This window comes from Hemitrygon akajei, chromosome 3, assembly GCF_048418815.1.
Source record: "Hemitrygon akajei chromosome 3, sHemAka1.3, whole genome shotgun sequence".
Taxonomy (NCBI): domain Eukaryota; kingdom Metazoa; phylum Chordata; class Chondrichthyes; order Myliobatiformes; family Dasyatidae; genus Hemitrygon; species Hemitrygon akajei.
Genome location: NC_133126.1, coordinates 196131570 through 196147714, shown reverse-complemented (window position 1 = coordinate 196147714; position 16145 = coordinate 196131570). Strand labels below are relative to the sequence as shown.

The window sequence follows — 16145 nt, the reverse complement described above, 5'->3', positions numbered from 1 at the left end:
GCGGCATCATGCGTAGACAAGGTCATAAATCAAGGAATTGACTATATAAGTTGTGATTTTGTGGATTTGAAGTTCTACAAGGTCGATGATACAAGATATATTAATTGCTCGGCATGCAGTAGGTGGATCGATTGACCTGTTTCTGTACTGTAGTGTTACCGCAAGAGGAACTTCTGTCAGCTCTTGGGCTGTATTCCCTGGAGTTCAGGAGAATGAGGGGCAACCTCAGAGAAACATTTCGAATGTTAAAATCCCTAAATAGATTAGATATGGGAAATATATATCCCGTGATAGGCGAGTGCAGGACAAGAGGGCACGAGTTCAGGATTGAAGGACGTCCAATTTGGACAGAGATGCGGAGAAATTACTTTAATCAGAGGGCGCTAAATCTATGGAATTTGTTCTCTCGAGCGACCGTGAAAGCCGAACATCGGGTGCATTTAAGGCAGAGAGAGATAGGTTCTTGATTAGCCCGGTCATCAAAAGGGATGGGGAAAAGACAGGGGAATAGGGTTGACTGAATTTATTTTCTAAAGTTATTATTTATCTTAGTTATTTCAGTTATTCATGATAGATCTGGGTAACTAACGAAGGAACTGCATATGTGGTGTGAATTATTAGCAATACGAAAACTGTATACCCTCGAGGTTCCTTCTGATTTCTTTGGAAGCTATTTACACTCTGCTGGGAGTGCAGATTTACCTATTATTATTAGACATTATTTTTATTCCCTGTGCAACACTCCAGCTGTTACGGAGATGTGCAATTATCAATACAGATCCCTGGGGAATCATGTCATCATCGGAGATTTAATACGTTGCAATATTTGTAGCAGTTCTGAAAATCTCTTTGAAACAGCTTCCGATCTTCCCTGAGAAAATATATATCCATGTTCTTCCCTCTGATCGTAACAAGTCCCTGCAACCGAGCAATGTATTTTTTTCTGCTTTTTATGATGCTATCAACTTCGCCAGAAACACATGGAGTCATTTGCAAACGTCGAGCAAAAGACAATTTGCCGGATTTATCCAAAGATGAGGAATATTCACGATGCATTTGGATCTAACGCATCACTTCAATTCATTTAACTTTTCCCCGAAAAGCACTATGTGCAAAAGGTAAGTTCACCCCTCTTGCAGACTGTCAATTCCTCATCACCCTGCCTGGTTTGGTAATTTATGGTAGAAATCGCTCTTAGTCATTCATTTGATCATTCAATTCGAGGTCTAATTATCAGTTAAAAAAAAACAGATATTGGTATCATTCGCTTTAAGTCCTGTGGATGTAGCATGGTAGGATAGTAAGTTTTAATTTGTGTTTGAAAGTGAAATAGTTGAATGGTCGTTCAAAAAAGTCTCTTCTGTCCTCATAAGCGTATTTGATTATTTTTCAAATCTTTATTTGCCTCTCTGTGATTTAAACACATTTCGGCACGAGAAAAACAAACATGAAAAACCTGCAATTGGTGGAAATGCAAGTAACATGCAAATATCGCTGGAAGAACTCATCGGGCCATGCAGCATCGATGGAAAAGAGTGCAGTCGGCCACTTCGGACCGAGACCCTTCAGCAGGACCTGCCCTGTATCTGCGATTGTACTCATTTCTACAACTACTTTTTTCTGACCTGCTGAGTGCCTCAAGCATTTTGTGTGTGGCACTAAAAATATGCGCCTAACGGAGTAGAAGTCATATTATTTTTCTCTATTTCAGAGATTTTTTGAGGGGAAAACCAGCTTTTTTTCTTTTCGTCAGGAGCTAAACTTTCGCTGGGTATCGTGGTGAATTAGTTACCCAGCGTCGTAATGGGAACAATGTACTCAAATTAAAAGGGACCAATTGAAGATATTTATCATGGGCCAAATAAAGTTATATTGTTGCCCACCAAGTAACACTTCGAATTAGAATATTTTGCGTCCACATCACTGAATAGTTGTCCTCTTGTATAATACATACTGTGTTATTATTTTTTTCAGCAGCGACATGTATATTTCTAGTGAGATATAATATACGGAAATGCAAAATACGACAGTTGATAGAATATGGTGTTTCAGTGATTAAAAATAAGAACTGCTTTACGATCTCGATGGGTCAGGCAGAATCTATTGAAAAAAAATGAACTGTCGACGTTTCGACGCGGAACGCTTAATTGTGTTCACATCCTAAATGAGTCATTATTATGAGCAGCTGGAATTCATGTTTAAATAATAACTATGTAAGTTATCATTATATATGAAAGTGTTATTTAATAGTCTTCGGTGTGGCCTGTGTTTGGTATTTAGCATGTCAAGCAGCATCTGTGCTGGGGAATAGAGAGTTTATTTTCGGGCCTCGACGCGTATGCGAGACTAAACAGGACCGAGTAGAGCCAGAATACTAAACCGGTTATGAGGGCGAGTGGGGATAGACGGAATAGAAGCAGACAGGTGATAAGTAAGTTCCGGGGGAGGGGGGAAACGAAGGGGGTGTGGGGAGAAGTGATCAGGTAAGAACTTGGGGAAAATGCCCAAGTTGGGAGAACTCATTTGTAATGTTGGATGCTTTATCGGGCAGTGAGAAATGTACCCATAGCGGGGAAGGCTGATTAGATGGTGCGCTGAGATTTGTCCACAACTTGATGCAGCTTTTGGGAACTCAGTTAGAGCAGTGTTAAACCAAACCATGTTGTGCCTCAATAGGATTATTTTTATGATGGATTACTAAAGTTGCCGAGTGTCAAAAAGGGCTTGCCAGGCGGTGCCAATTTCTCAACGGGATGCAACTTCATTTTCACCTTTCTCTTTATATAACAAGGAAACACATGGTTTAATTCCTTCAGTATAGAAATGTTTAAGACTGCTTGGCATACATTTATATTACTATAAAGGAATCCGTCAATTTTAAGCAGTGCGTGCTGTGTACGTAGTTTTCACTGTCGGGGTTGTGGTGGAGGCAGAAATTATATAGACACTTAAGAGCCCTTAGATACATACATGAATGCGTAGAGTGTGGAGCGATAGAGCCACGTTTTTTTGCAGGGAGGATAAATTTAGTTAGATATCTGACCAGCAGTTTAGCACAGCTGCCCTGTCATTATTATTATTAAATCTATGGCGCTGAAGTGTTCTACGTTCCCTGTGTACTTAAATTAAATTGATATCTTACAGCAGTTTAAATTCATTTCAGATACAGTATAATGACGTCAATTAATGGAAGATACCGTACATTAACTTATGGTGAGTTTAAATGAAAGGTCTCAGACTGCAACGTCGATATTTTACCTTTCCATAGATGCTGTCTAACCTTGTGATTCCTCCAGCATTTCTTGTTTGTTCCTCAGGATTTCCTGGATTGTAAAAATTTCAGTGCTTCTATGAATATTTATTGGTGCCTACGCACCAGTACGTCAAATTACAATATTTTATGTCGATAAGCTGTCTCGTTACCGTTAATGGTATTTCAAACGGTTCACGAAAAACTCTGATCACTGTCTGGCAATTAACGGACACTGACATTGCGACCACAGAACCTGAGCGCACTCCATCCTCATTACAAGAACAAGAAGAAGTCCGAATGTGTTGGAAATACTGAACAATGTACACACGGTACTGCAGGAACTCAGCAGCTGAGAGGGTATCCATGGTGGATAAAGAACATAGATGTTTCGGGTCGGAACTATATCAGAACTGGAGAGGCAGCTACTCACCGGCTCTGTGCAGTTCTGTTCCAGTCCAGATGAGCGGTCTCGGTCCAAAATGTGAAGTGCTTCCTTCCGTTGATACAACATGACATACTGTGTTACTCCAGCATTTCGCGAGTGTTGCCTTTGAGCCCTCTTGGATAGTGTCCATTCAATCCTGTTTATTATGAAATTGAACCATTTTTTCTAAGTTGAGCTGGTGAAGCTACCGAAAATCACTATGCGTCCGGAGCCAAGATCTGTGCTGTGAACCTCTTGGATCGAGTACAGGAAAATGTTCCATATTAAATATTTCAAAATTCAGAAATGTGTACTGTCATTTCCTGATCGAATTTAGCATCTGTAGACTTTATAAACTTAACTCATGTTTATACCATAGCTTTAGGTTTAACAGCTTCCGACTGGCGCAGACGATGATTTTTCCCATTGATGAAATAAACCAGAATGAGAATCTCCTCCCCGGTATCACACTGGGGTATCAGATCCACGATGACTGTGCGTCCTCCACGATCGCCTCAAAAGCAGCACTCGATTTGATCAATGGAAAAGAAGAATTAATTGAATATCCTGAATGTATCGGTTCTTTCAACGTCGCTGCAATTGTTGGCTGCGGTCCATCTACAAATTCCATCGTAACTGCAATAGCAATTGGATCCTTCGGAATCCCGCTGGTAACGTGTCATAGATTTGACTGCATTGCAACTACGGCGGTACATGTCCTAACTAGCACAATAAAAATATTATATGTTTGGTGATTTTACAGTCATATGAAATTTGCCAGAAAGTCGTTATGCACAATTCACTGAAATTTTAACTTATTGCCTGTTAAATTGCATTATAATAGAAGATAGAACAAAGAGCATAGAAAGGTAACGCATAGGAACATTCCCTTCAGCTGTACCGATTTGATTAAACAATTAGTTCAGTGAGAAACAAATCAGTCACTTTGAACTGCAAAATGCCCTGTCACCCCTATCACTGCACATTCATGCACCCATCTACGAGACCTTTGATAGTTTCTATCGTACTCATTCCCCTTCATCGACCCGGTCAACATATTCCAGGTACCGTACGAAATTTCTCATCCATCACCTTAAATTTTTGCACTACGATATGGCACATTTAAGGAATTAGAGAGAGTGAAAAAGAATAAACAGGGACAGTCAATGTTGAACTTTTTTCCAGTCACCCGTCATCCTCCGTCGCTCAGAGGAACTAAAAAAACATAAGAGTGTTCAAATTATTCTTATAGCTTATGACTTCCAATCCATGCAGCATTCCGGTAAAGCTCGCAGAAATCCATAACAAAGTTCCACATCGTTCCTCTAATTAAGAGATCTGAAGCAAAAGCAGATCCTAATGTCGCTAACAGATGCATTATTACAAGAGTAATAAATAAGTTGTTTACAGAGCGTTATAAATTATGCCTGAAAAGTTTTGTTTATTTTTCATGTTGCATATTTTATATTAGCTATGTAGACTCATTAGAAGCTCCACAAAGAAAAGTTAGCTGCATATCAATCTCTTATAAAAGCCGGAAACAGTTATTCATTAACTTACCTCCTTCTCTGCAGGTTAGTTACTATTCCACCTGCTCCTGTCTCAGTGATAAGAAAGAATACCCAACGTTTTTTAGAACTATTCCCAGTGATCAGTACCAGTCCAAAATTCTCGCTGAGCTGGTGAAAACCTTTGGCTGGACTTGGATTGGAACTATTAGAAGTAACACCGATTAGGGTAATTTTGGAATGCAAGGATTTATGGAACATGTGGAAAAGTTCGGGATCTCTATTGCCTATTCGGAGTAATTTAACAGGACCGATCCGGCACAGAAAATCAATAACGTTGTCCAGGTGATTAAAGAGGCGTCTACTAAAGTGGTGGTGGCCTTTGTTGATGGTTGCGATATGCAAATTTTATTGAATGAGATTTGGCGACAAAATGTAACTGGTAAACAATGGATCGGAAGTGAGTCCTGGGTAACAAAGACATTTCTGCCGCCTGAACAAAGAGGAATTTATCTCACTGGGACAATTGGTCCAGCCACCCGAAGGATGGAGATAGATGATCTCAGAGATTATCTTCATAATGTACATCCCTCCAACTTTCCTGGTAATATTTTGGTGACGGCGTTTTGGGAAAATTTATTCACCTGCTCTTTTACCACAGACAACGTGACAAACACGATCATCTCTCCATCTCAAGTTCATCAATGCTCCGGGAAGGAGCAGATGGCAGGGATAGAAAATGACTACCTTCCGGCAATAATGGACGGAAGTCCATTCCACGTGTATGCAGCGGTCTACTCCATCGCTCACGCACTCCACAATCTGCTAACCTGTGCAGAAGGCGACGGACCCTTTATGAATAATACATTCGCACATATTGCAAATTTCGAGTGATGGCAGGTAGGCATGAAATTCCTTTGCTAGAGCAATAGTGCCATTAAGAAAGCAATTACATAGTAGTATATTTTGAACGTATTTTGTGTTCCATTTTCATTTGCTGATATGCAACCACTAACTACTATATTTTAGCATGAATTTTGTTTGTGGTAGTCAGACTTTTATTCTCAAAAGATATTTCACAATATTTTGGAAATCAGTCTGTTGATGAGATTGGTCTAGATAAGCTCATGTACCGAGATGCAAACTCGACAGCAGCATTGTTATTTACGCTTGGATCCTTTGTAGAGGACTTTGGTTGAAGTGCGAATGTTGGCAAGAAAACTGGCGAAATATCTTGCTTACTGTGTAGCAGACCCCAGTGGATTATATTACACTTTGTTAGATGATGTTGTTACGTACCCGTGACACGTGTCAGTGGTACCCTTGTCACGTGACTGGGGTTGAAGCTATACTGGACGAGAGGTAATGGTCTTGTGTTGGTGGAGTGACGTCATTTTCCAGCCAGTAGAGATCATGTGACAGGTTTTTTTTACAGGGTATAAGAGGAGGACCCCTCCCCGTGAGGTGGAGCAGTTCGTGGCTGGATTTGCCATGTTGACTTCATGCCACTGCTTGATTTAATATTATGACGCAGTTTAGTTGAAAAATGAAGTTTTATCTAATGCCTAAAGTTTAAAAGGTTCATTGCCAGCAGTTTCTTTACAATACTGTTGGTTAAGAATCGGTGGAGAGTAAAGATCGGAGTTCGGGAGTTAAAGATCGAGGAGAATCGAATTTCGACGGTGAAACAGGTTCGACCTTCTGTGATCCTCATTCGAAAGGATTTCGTTGACTATTCTTGTGTTAATCTCTGGGAAATACCAGAAAATATTGAGAATAGTGTGGAAGAGAAGGTCAGTGCCTTTAAGCCGTTTTGTTTCATAAAATTCTTCGTGGGAAGGGTTCGACTTTGGATACTGAAGAAAAACGACTTGGAAGAGAATTTAAATCGCCTTAAAAAGTCTCTCCTTTTAAATGGAACGTGAGCATTTTGAACTTTTGGCAATACAACTTTAAAGAACTGTTTTTGCAACATCGTTTTAAGAACTGTTTGAGCTGCATCGCTAAAAGAACTGTTAAGCTGCCGCACAGCAGCTGATTTCCGGTTACATTAGTGTTTGTTTACTTTTGGGGGGGTTTCTTTTCAGTGTTTAATAAACGTGTTATTTGTTATAAAAACCCTTGCCTAACTCACATATTTTTATTGTTACCTGAATAGGTAACAATGTTGAGGCTGCATATCTAACATGCAAAATAACGAACATGGAAGTACGCCAACAGATTTGCTACTCTGTCCGCCTCGTAAGCCTACAGGAGTATGTGTCTCTACCTTAGGTCTACAAAGCACAGTGTCTTCGTCATTGGTTATATCTGCGGATAAATTGCAATTATATTATTATTTACACACAATACACAAACCCCAGAAATTTATTCGTCATGTTTCTGAACCGCGTCCAATGTCAAAGCAGAAAACAAATTGTTGCAGGAAATCACCAGGTCGTTTAAATGGACAGTCGTTCCAACCCCAGCACAAATGAAGCCTGGTCTATTGCAGTCCATGAGCAATAGTTGCTTTCATATCAGATTTTATATTCTGGATCCAAGTCTTTCCAATTTCTAATTACACCACTGGTTTATATCGTACTTATCATGCAGCCAATCTCAATCATTTTCGTTAAACACAAATTTGAATGTCTGTATTTGTGTGTTCCATATCTACGTCTTGGTTGAAGAATAACATCCATTGCTTCCTTCACCCCCCCCCCCCCACCAGTTGATGCAGTACCTCCGCACCGTGAATTTCACAGCAAAGACGGGAGACACCATATATTTTGATGAAAACGGAGTCCCTGTTCCAAGATATGAATTTGTGAACTTGCAAAAGAATTTCAAAGGGGCAGTTGACATTGTAAACGTCGGATACAACGACGGCTCGGCAACCCCAGGACGCGAAGTAAAGATGAATTTCAGAGATATCATGTGGAGTACGACCGGAAATAAGGTATGCATTTTTTTAACGATACATTTAATTTGGAAAAATGGAAAACAGTTCCACGCACTGGATATGGCTAATATTACATTTATATTTTCTTGCAATTTAAAGAGCTGTCTCCATAGAGTGGTGAATTTTCTAATAACTTCAGATATTATATGCTTTTTTTGACTCTGTATTTACACAGGAGACGGAAGCAGTCTTTAGAATTGAGACAAAGTAGCATCAGCTTCATCAACCCTGTACAGGTTACTGCGGAGAAGTAATTTTCTCTCTTAGTACAAATTAGTGTCAATATGTCCGCATGGTTTGAGAAAGTGTTTTCTTGGGCTAAACGGAGGCAAATGCGACAATTGCAGGGGCCCTGGGATAGATATTTATATCACCTTTAGCTGCAGGGGAGGTACCATAAGATTGAAGAATATACAGTGTTGTTCCAGTGCTTAAACTATGGTCCATAAGGAATGAAAGAGATTATAGGCTAGTTAGCCAGACATCAGTTGTGGAGCATTTTTAGAATGCATTTACACTGATATGATATAGGAGTATTCGGATAGACATGGACTCACGAAGGATAGTCAGGAATGGCTTCCTGCGTGATAGGTCATGCCTACCCAATCTCAAAGAGTTCTTCGAAGAGCTTACCAGGAAGTTTAATGAAAGCAATTGAGTGGATGTTGACTACATTGATTTGGCAAGACATTTAATATAGACTCGCACGGGAGGTTGGACAAGAAGAATCAGTCAAGCTGAGGGAGTAATTTGGATTAGAAATTCACTTTGAGAGGGAGGCCAGAGAGGGTCAATAGACGGTTGCCACTCTAACTTTGGGGGATGTGTCTACTGGAAAGCCACAGAAAGTGCTGTTGGGTCCGTCGTTATTTGTCACCCGTATCAACAATCTTAATGTTTACATCTTTCTCTGGTTCAGCACTAGAGCCGATGGCATCCAGATTGGAGGTGTCGTGGACTGCAAGGAATACTACAATGGCTTGCAGTGGGATCTGGACGAAATGGAAAACGGGCTGAGAATGGCGGTAGAATTTAATACAGATAGGTGCGAGGTATTACACTTCGATAGGACCAAACAGGAAAACTCTTACACAGTGACCGGTAGAACAATGACATTGGGAATTACAGGTCCATAATTCATTGAAAGTGGTATCATAGTTTGATTGAATCGTACAGAAAATGTTATGGTCCGGTCCGGAGCTAGCATTCCGGTTCTTGATCCGGTCCATGGACTTCGGACTCTGGATCTTGTAGTCGTTCCTCATTTCACCCTTGAGCCAAGTAGTCACACCTCTGGATCATCGTGGCTTGTTTGGACTCAAGGAGGCGCACCTCATGCCCATCGGCTAGCGCTGTATATAGGGGTCTTCAGGACTGAGTGGAGTTGGGGGGTTGTCCTGCTTACCCTGTTCCACCGGTTGCCTTGTCTTGGAGTTCCCCTTGTTAAAGAAAAGTTCTTCGTGTAAGTCTGGAAGTCACCCTCGAACTAGCTCCCTTCCTATCCCTTGCCTCTGTTGGGCAAGCCTGTTCGGACTGCAGTTGCCCGGCGGGGGACTCTGCCCCTTTACATCCCTCGCTGAGGACGGGTTGTGCCCCGCAAACTACCCAGGTACCCAGCGACCTGCTCAGTCCCCGGTGTTCCTGCCTGGGAGGTCCGGGACCTGCCTAGGAGTTATGCGTCCCGCCCAAAGGTCTCTGCCCCTACCTATCTCTCGTTGTCGACAGGTTGTGCCCCGCTACCTATCCAGGTTTCCCGTAACCATCCCATGCCGCCGTGTTCCTGCCTAGGATGTCCGGGTCCTGCCCAGGAGTTATGTGGCCCACCCAGTGAACTCCTAGACCCTGCCTGAACTCTGGCATCTTCCTGCCTTGCCTGAACTCTGGGATCTTCCTGCCTTGCCTGAACTCTGGGATCCTCCTGCCTTGCCTGAACTCTAAGATTCTCTGGGAAACCCAGCATCACCTTTAACGTCACGTCCTTCACGCACACCACGGTCTCCATGTCTTGTCTCTCGTTTAGTTGTTCCTGTACTGCCCCTAGTACTTCAGTACCAGCGTTCTGCACTTGGCTCCAGCCTCCTGTCCCCTTATGATAGAACGACCCCGCCAGCATGGACCCAGCTACGCAGGCACTGTAGTCGATTCCCGTCACCCTGGAGTCCCCTCTTGTCTGAACACTTCTTCCCCCCGTCTCTTCTCTGGGCCTAGAGACCCTCCTCGGTCGCCTGGAGGCTCCCTTTGAGGGGGCTGGGTGCTTATGGTCCAGTCCTGTGCCCGCATGCCAGTTCTTGATCCGGTCCGTGTACTCCGGACCCCGGGTCTTGTAGCCGTCCCTCCTTTCAGCCTTGAGCCAAGTAGTCACACCTGTGGATCATCGTGGCTTGTTTGGACTCAAGGAGGCGCACCTGATGCCCATCGGCTGGCGCTGTATAAAGGGGGTTGTGGGAATGTGTAGAGTTGAGGGGGCTGTCTTGTCAGTCCTGCCAATTCTGGTCGTCCTGCTTACCCTGTTCCTCCGGTTGCCCTGGCTTGGAGTTCACCTCGTAAAAGTCGAGTTCTCCGAGTAAGTCTGGCAGTCACCCTGGATCTAGTTCCCTTCGTATCCCTAGCCCATGCCGGGCAAGCCTGGCCGGACTGCTGTTGCCCAGCGAAGTCTCTGTCCCTTTCCTTCCATCGCTGCCTACGGGTTGTGTCCTGCAACCTACCCAGGTGCCCCGTGAACTGCTCAGGCCCCCGTGTTCCTGCTTGGGAGGTCCGGGCCCAATGTCCCTGCCTTGCCAGAACTCTGGGATCCTCCTTTCTGCTTGAACTATAAGACTCTCTCGGAACCCCAGCATTACCTTGAACGTCACCTCCCTCACGCACACCACGATCTCCACGTCTTGTCTCTCGTTTAGTTGTTCCGGTCCTGCCCATAATACTTAAGTGCCTGCGCCCTGCACTTGGGTCCAGCGTCCTGTCTGCTTATCACAAATTTGTTGGCACATTGGCCTTAATAATTCAAATTACTGAATACAGGAGATGAGATGTCCTGTGGAATTTGCATGATATATTTGTAATTTGGAGAAATGTATGCAGTTTGGGTTACCTATCTACAGGGAAGATGTTAGCAAGTTTGAAAAGGTACCAAGGATGTTGCCAAGTTACGAGGACTTGATTACGTAGGAAATATTGAATGGTTTATGTCATTATTCAAGGAAACAATAAAGATCGAAAAGGGATTTGATGAAGGGATACAAAATTACGAGGGGTTTTGATACGGTATTTGAGGGTACGCTTTTTTCGCTGAGATTGGATGGGACTGCAACTAGAGATCCTATGTTTACGGTGAATGTTGAGAGGTTCACGGGCAACATGAGGCGACGCGTCTTTACTTAGAGGGTCGTCAAAGTTTGCAACGCGCAGCTAGCACAAGTGGTGCTTAAGAGAAAATTGGACAGTTACATGGATAGTAAGTGTATGGAAAGTAATGGAACCGCTGCAGCTCCATCGCAGTAGGCTATGACTCTTCTACTTACCTGACTTCAAAAGAGTATATATCAGTCTCCCGAGTGAATAAAGATGGAAGATGGATGAAATTCAGTTACAATGTCCTCCGTGTCTTTAGCCTCCACCCATAGTTTATCATCCTCATCTTTTGGAGGACGAACTTCACGCCTTTCTATCCTATTCTTTTAAATATACCTATAGAAACCTTCTTGTATTTTCCTTCATGTTGTTTGCCTGAGCAGCTACATGTCTTCCTTTTACGCATGGAGAATTTAAAATGTTCTATTGCATTTCTTATTTTACACGGGCCCTCTTGTTTGTTCTTTCCAAATATAAACTTTCTAGGTACTTCGTTTATTTTCTTATCCGGTTCTTGATTAGCCATGACCTACGCTCACCAGGTTTTCCTACAATATGCTGAGAATTGAAACCTACCCAACTCAGACATCAGGCCACGATGCTCAGCTTTTGATTACATACTTTCCATGCAGGCTTAACAAGAATTTTCCCTACAACTTTCGCACTTCCTCCATGGCAACACGCAAAGATATTAGGGGAACTCAGCAGGCTGAGCAGCTTCTATGAAAAAGAATAAACTGTCTCTATTCTGGGCAGAAGCCCTTCAGCAGGACTACAAGATAGGAGGAGAAGTTAGAGTTAGAAGGTAGGGGAAAGGAGGGAGAAATACAAGTAGAACGCGACGAATGAGACTGTGAGATGGTGAAAGATAAAGTGCCGTAGAAGGGGGAAACTGATAGGAGAGGTTATAAGACCATGGAAGAAAGGGATGGAGGACAAGCACCAAGGGGAGATGATGGGTAGGTAAGGAGATAACTTGAGAGAGGAAATTATCAATGAGGGATCATGAAGGTGTCTGAAAAGAGGATGCTGTCCAAGTTGCATGCCATCTTGGACAATGTCTTCCATCCACTCAGTAATGTACTGGTTAGGCACAGGAGTACATTCAGCCAGTGTCTCATTCCACCGCGATGCAACACTGAACGTCATAGGAAAAAATTCCTGCCTTTGGCCATCAAAATTTGCAACTCCCCCCTCGGAGTGTCTGACACTCTGAGCCAATAGGCTTGTCTTGGACTTATTTCCACTTGGCATAATTTACTTATTATAATTTAATTATTTTAGTTTTATTTTGCTATTCTATTCTTGGTTGGTGCGACTGTAACGAAACCCAATTTCCCTCGGGATCAATAAAGTATGTCTGTCTATCTGCCTGTCTATCTGAAGCAGAAGGGGGGAGCTAATTACCGAAAGATCGAAAAATAATTGTTAATAACATCATGTTGGAGGCTCTCCTGGCGGAATAAAAGTTGTTTTACTTCCAAACCAGATGAACCTTATTGCAGTAGTAGATTTGGCCATAGACTGTCACGTGGAAATGGTAATGGGAAATAGAATTCAAATAAGAGCCTACCGTGCGAACCTGCGTTTTTTTTTGTCTGGGAGACGGTGTGTAGGTGCTCTTCGAAGCGGTCTTAGGGATATGCAGCCGACTATACCGGATGCACCAGATACAGAAGAAAATCCCAATAGACTCGTAGGTGCGGCTCCAACTGGAAGGACTGTTTGGGCCCTGAATAGCAGTGAGTGAGTTGGTGCAGGGACTGGCGTGGTAGTTGGTCTCTTGGAAGGATAAGTACCATGAGGACGATCAGTTATAAGGGATAAGTCGACATAGGAGATGCGTAGAAAGTGATCACTGTTGAAAGGGGTAGAGAGGGGTCGGGGGCGGGGGATCTGTGCGGAGGGTAAGATGTGCTTGTTGTTTGGATCTCGCTGGAGAATGCAGAATTTATGGAGATTTATTTGATAAACGCGGAGGCTAATAGGGTGGTAGGGATTTTCAAGAGGAAGGTGTAATCCCTCTGGAAAGGTCAAGCATCTGAACATCACCCCCGCAACCCCTGCAGCCTGCCTTTAGCCACGCGTCAAACTTCTTATGTCAGAATTCACTGGTACGTTGCAAATGCAGTGAACTTAAGATCTATGGACATGAGCCTAAGACATAATAGAATGAGTAGGCCATCTGGCAAAAAGAACATGGTTTATCTAACTATGGACTCAACACCTGCATTTAAACAAACCTTAATCCCACTACTATGCAAAAGTCTACCCACCCTTAACTAAATATATTTACAGAGGTGGTCTCCACTGCTTTATTGGACAGAAAATTTTACTGATTCACCAACCGTGGGGAGATGAGGTTCCTCCTTTTCTCCGCCCTACGTTTACTCACCTGAATATTATTAATATGTTCGCTAGTTCCAGTCACGCCCTGGAGGTCTTGTCGTTTAACCTAGCACCTAATTCCCTAAAATTACTTTGCTGCAAATGTCAACTTTACCATCCAAATCCGGGGTTTGGACCTGGGTCACGACTCCTGGCTTTTCATAACCCTCGTTAAGAATGCTGAGGAGGCGGTTCGAGATGCACTTGACCCTGGCACATGGAAGGAATAAAACTAACCGGAAATCTCGCACTCGACCACAGAACGTCCTGTCTCTTATCCATACCAGTGGTTGCATTGTGACAACAGCACGCCTCTTCTACCATCTCCCACCGCCTTCCCTGCCGAGGAAAAACAGCCTGATATAAAGGCTGGCTGTCCCATTTCTCAGTCCAGTTAGTTATCCACTTAGCTGGATCACGAATATTGGGTACAACTACCTCCCCATGTAACCTGCCGATCTACACATCTGTATCCCGATTGATGTGTGGAGTTCAGGTATAAACAGCTGCATGGTATTAGAAAGTAGTTTGTGTTCGCTATTGCAACTATGTTCGCAGTTTCATGGGAGGTATTTGTGCTCCGATAATTCATATCTCCTTTTTCACTTCCGACGAAGAATTCCTGATGTTGGATTGATTCGGAAATTCATCTCTTATCCTTTGACAGAAAAGTCCGGTTTCTCCAGTTCTCCCAGTCAGCTATTTGAGCAACCTTTGTGTGTGGCTTCACATCCAACTCATATGTTATTGCCCAGGTTTAGCTCAGTTTAACGTTCACTGGACGAATGTTTTTCGTTTGCTTTTGAAACTGAGAGTTTTGTTCGCTGCTCCACATGCTAAATGAGTGCATTTACACTTCAAATGGATACGAACAGGACGCTTTTTGTTGCTTCAGATCCCAAAAGCAATTTGTTCAGAGCCCTGTCTTCCAGGAACAAGAAAGGTCAGTCGGAAAGGGCAGCCGCTATGATGTTTTGACTGTGCAGAGTGCGCTGATGGTGAGTTCAGCAACGCCACTGGTAAGTGAAGAGATGAACAGCTATGTCTCTCATTTCGCCAGTTCTACGTTTACACAAGTTTTGATATCAAATGCTTATTTTTCCAGATTCGACGGACTGCATCAAGTGTTCCTCGGACTACTGGTCCAATCCGGCAAAAACACAATGTGTTCTCAAGAAAGTTGAGTTTCTTTCATTTCGAGAAGTTTTGGGTTTTGTATTAGTCATGCTTTCTCTGATGGGTATGAGTTTTACAATGGCCATCACTATGATTTTCTACCGGTATCGGGAAACTCCAATGGTCAAAGGGAACAATTCCGAACTCAGTTTCCTGCTCCTCTTTGCTCTCCTGCTTTGCTTTATTTTGTCACTTGTCTTCATTGGAGAACCGTCCGACAGGTCATGCATGCTGGGCCGCACATCTTTCGGTGTTGTGTTCGTTCTTTGCATTTCCTGCATTTTGAGCAAAACCATACTTGTCGTAGTTGCCTTTAAATCAACTCTTCCAAATAGCAGTACGATGAAGTGGTTCGGACCGGTGCAGCAACGTTTGGGTGTCTTCAGTCTTACTTTTGCGCAAGGTTTAGTGTGCGTTGCCTGGCTGTGTGTTTGTCACCGCCCTACCCACTGAAAAACATGAGTCATTACAGAGACGTCATTATTCTGGAATGTAACATGGGCACATTGACCGCCTTTTACTTAGTGTCGGCCTATGTTGCTCTGTTTTCCATTGTGTGTTTAGTGCTTGCATTCCTTGCCCGGAATCTCCCGGACAATTTTAACGACGCCAAGTAAATCAACTTCACCACGCTGATCTTCTGTGCTGTTTGGATAACATTTATTCCAGTTTACGTGAGCTCTCCAGGAAAATACACCGCGGTTATAGAAGTGTTCGCTATCTGGGCATCGAGCTTCGGTCTGCTCCTGTGCATTTTTGCACCGAAATACTGCATTATATTACTGAAACCGGAGATTAATACAAAGAAAAATATGATGGATAAAGGGACTTTATTGTAAATGCCAGCTTCTGTTGTACCATTGTCACATCCGTGTGTGTAGTCCTCATCATTATAATAAGTTTTTCAATATTTTGTTGAAATGGAAGTTCAATTTTATCCAAAATCAATTTCATGTGAATTTATATCAAGTGTTTCGATTCGATTTCAAATCTGTTGTAATATTTTATTTTTGAACTGTTCGGCCGGTAAAGAGAGAAATGGAAAGAGGAAATGTGATGTCCGTTTTCATACATATTACAGGTTACGACATTATTAAACCCTGC

At 42.8% G+C, this 16145-nt stretch overlaps 1 pseudogene; it reads left to right on the top strand.

Annotated features, from left to right (window-relative positions):
- The first annotated feature begins 1050 nt into the window (after positions 1 to 1050).
- LOC140724646 (extracellular calcium-sensing receptor-like) lies at positions 1051 to 15880 on the top strand (annotated as a pseudogene).
- The last annotated feature ends 265 nt before the right edge of the window (positions 15881 to 16145 follow it).